Below are 3838 nucleotides of genomic sequence, written 5' to 3' on the forward strand. Positions count from 1 at the left end.
TTCTGGCGAATACGAAGCAAAGGATGACAGAATGGCCAAGTACCAAGAGCTAGTCAGAACGGAGATCAAGAAGTTTGATGTGGTAAGGATAGAACAAATTGGCAGGGAGGAAAACAGCCGAGCGGACGAGCTAGCAGGCCTTGCCTCAATGGCAGATACATCAATCCCTCATCCATTACTCGTCGACTTCTTACCAAAACCAAGCATAGAAGACCCCGAAGCAGAAGAAGCGTATTGCACAGAATTAGGGCCCTCTTGGATGGATCCCATCATCCTGTTCCTAAAAGACGGCATCCTACCAGAAGAGAAAAAAGAAGCCAACAGAATAAGGGCGAAATCGCAGCGGTTTTGGCTATCTCCATCTTTGGCATTATATAAGAAGTCGTTCTCTTGGCCTTACCTCAAGTGCGTTCATCCCAGCAAAGTAGAAGCATTCCTGTTCGAAATACATGAAGGGGTATGTGGAAGTCATCAAGGGGGAAGGTCGCTCGCTTACAGGGCTATTTCACAAGGATATTGGTGGCCATATATGCAAGCAGACTCAGAGAAATATGTGAAGAGGTGTGAAAAATGCCAGAAATTCGCGCACCAAATACATCAACCAGCAAGAGAACTCCTACCTTTAACCAGCCCATGGCCTTTCGCAATGTGGGGCTTAGACATAGTAGGACCACTTCCAACGGCACCTGGGGGCAGAAAATTCTTTCTCGCAGCAACAGACTACTTCACAAAATGGGTGGAAGCAGAAGCATTGGCATCAATCAAAGAAAAAGATGTGAAGAAGTTTGTTTGGCAAAATATTATCACTCGGTTTGGCATACCAAAAGCACTGATCTCAGACAATGGAACTCAGTTCGACGGCAGAATCTTCAGAAGCTTTTGTGAAGAATACAAGATAGAGTTCTACAATTCCACACCGGCGTATCCTCAAGCATATGGGCAGGCTGAAGCATCAAATAAAGTCGTCTTGGATGGACTAAAGAAAAGGCTAGAGAAAGCAAAAGGCAAGTGGGCGGATGAACTTCCTCATGTTCTATGGGCTTACCGCACCACACCTCGGCGATCAACTGGAGAAACACCATTTTCCTTAGCCTATGGCATGGAAGCAGTGATCCCACTAGAAGTTGGCCTCCCTACAATTCGAAGCGAAAATTTTGATCCAGACTTAAATGGAGAAGCCATAGCCTTAGAACTCAACCTTGCAGAAGAAAGAAGAGAAAGAGCGTTGGTCCACATCGCCTCATACCAACGAGAGTTAATCAAAAAATACAGCAAAAAGGTTCATCCAAGACAATTCAAAATTGGCGATTGGGTATTGCGCAAAGTAATGTGAAACACCTTGGTCCCAGGAGACGGCAAGTTAGGCCCAAATTGAGAAGGTCCTTATAAGGTGGTTGGGTTAGCCGGCAAAGGGGCATACCACCTAGAAGACAAGGATGGCAAGGCAATCCCTAGGCCATGGAATACGGCCAATCTCAAGTTATTTTACTTTTAGCTTTTCTTTTTCAAACATATGTAATTTTTTCTTCCTTCAATAAAATGAGCAATTCTTTTTAGCACAAATTATTCTTTGTAAAAGTTAGCATATGTTTGAAAAAGTTAGCATATGTTTTAAAAGTTAGAGACTAAGTTTATTGCAAGCATTCTATTCCAAGTTAGCTGGAAAAACTAACTCAGAGGTTGGCTGGATTAAACCAACATCCTTCCTAAGCCCAGGATAAGGATCTAGGCTGCAGGACATTTGGTCGGAATAACCAAATACTATAAGTTAGCTGGAAAAACTAACTTCAATAGTTGGCTGGAATAAACCAACACTTGTTACTCTTCAGCCGAAGTAAGTGTATGGCTGAAGAGTGGTTGGCTGGATTAAACCAACACTTGTTACTCTTCAGCCGAAGTAAGTGTATGGCTGAAGAGTGGTTGGCTGGATTAAACCAACACTTCAGCCGAAGTAAGTGTATGGCTGAAGAGTGGTTGGCTGGAATAAACCAACACTTGTTACTCTTCAGCCGAAGTAAGTGTATGGCTGAAGAGTGGTTGGCTGGATTAAACCAACACTTGTTACTCTTCAGCCGAAGTAAGTGTATGGCTGAAGAGTGGTTGGCTGGAATAAACCAACAGTTGTTACTCTTCAGCCGGAGTAAGTGTATGGCTGAAGAGTGGTTGGCTGGATTAAACCAACACTTGTTACTCTTCAGCCGAAGTAAGTGTATGGCTGAAGAGTGGTTGGCTGGAATAAACCAACACTTGTTTCTCTTCAGCCGAAGTAAGTGTATGGCTGAAGAGTGGTTGGCTGGATTAAAAAAACACTTGTTACTCTTCAGCCGAAGTAAGTGTATGGCTGAAGAGTGGTTGGCTGGAATAAACCAACACTTGTTTCTCTTCAGCCGAAGTAAGTGTATGGCTGAAGAGTGGTTGGCTGAAATGAACCAACACTGTGTACTCCTCAGCCGAAGTAATTATTTCGGCTAAGGAGAGGTGGGCTGGCAAGTATAGTTTAAACCACCTAAAACCGAAATAAAAGTAAGTGAAGGCAGTATAAACTACAAGTATACATATCACAACCAGAATAAGAGTTGCAGTAAAATTTTCATTCAAAAAGAAGTCATTACAAGGGGGCTTAGTTCGGTTACAGAGAAAAGAGTACAAATTTAAGAGAAAAGTTCATCTATCTCGGCATCAAAGGCAGCATCAGTGTCAGCTGGAAGACCGGTCTCTGGCGGCAGGACTCCTTCAGTCACAACAGTGGTATCGACCGGAGCCACAGTTTCATTTGGCTGTTCAATAGTCAGATCTTCCACTCTGGACTCGGGCCGATCTATCTGATCCACATTCACAACCGAAGTATCCCCAGGGGCAGAGTCTTCATCAGAATCTTCATCATCTGAGCCCTCAAGGAACTGCTGTTGCATGGCCGTGGCATATTCCATCAAGGAGTTAGGTATGAAGTAGGCTGGAGGGTTGAAAACCTCGGTCTGAGGATCATGACCGAGCTTCTCAACGGCTCCCCTCCAGCCGCACTTAAAGAAAAGATCCTTGGCAGCATTACATTGTTGGGCGTAAGCATCCTCTGCCCTCTTGAAGCCCTGCTTGTCAGCCTCTTTTACCTTCTCCTTTATTTCGGCATCCTTCTTTCTTTCAAGTTTTAACAACTCGCGCAAGTACTTGTCCTTCAGCACAATGGCAGTCTTTTGTTTTTCGGCCTCGGCCGAACTAACCATTCCGGTCAAACGACCGACCTCACCTCGGAGTTCGGCCATTTCCTTTCTGGCCTCCTCTAGTTCGGCCGATTTCGCCTCTGCCTCGGCCGCCGCTTGCCTTGTCACTTTCCTCAGCTCCAGTACTCTCCTGTGGGTGATTTGGTTCTTTTGAATGGCCTGACAAAGCAACTTCCTTTTAGCCGAAGAAAAAGTTGAAAATAAAAAGAGGAAAAAATAGAAATTCGACCGAAGTTACTAACCAGAATCATCGATTTAGTCGCAGACCGAATGGACTTCAGCTCGGTGGTTAATTGTTTTTGGTGATGCTCCATGTCTCTGGGCAGACACACGCTCTTGGCCAGGTTGATGGCCAACAGGTGGTCCTTCTCAGCAACGACCGAGTCTGTGTCTAGAATGTCTCGGTCGTTGAAGGTTAATTTCGGTGCCCAGCAGCCGATGGTTCGGTCGGAAGACTCCGGAAGGGGGCTCGGTGGTAAGCTCGGCTGAATAGGAGTTTCTTCATCAATCGAAACTCGTTCAGGTTCGGAAGTTCGGGCACGTTTGGTTCGGCGGGAAGAGGATGGCTGTTGGGAAGGAAGGGCGACAACAGCAGGTTGCGGTTGGCTGGGAGGCGCCAC

The sequence above is a fragment of the Camellia sinensis genome, chromosome 2 (assembly GCF_055761805.1).
Source record: "Camellia sinensis isolate YWXY chromosome 2, ASM5576180v1, whole genome shotgun sequence".
Lineage (NCBI taxonomy): Eukaryota > Viridiplantae > Streptophyta > Magnoliopsida > Ericales > Theaceae > Camellia > Camellia sinensis.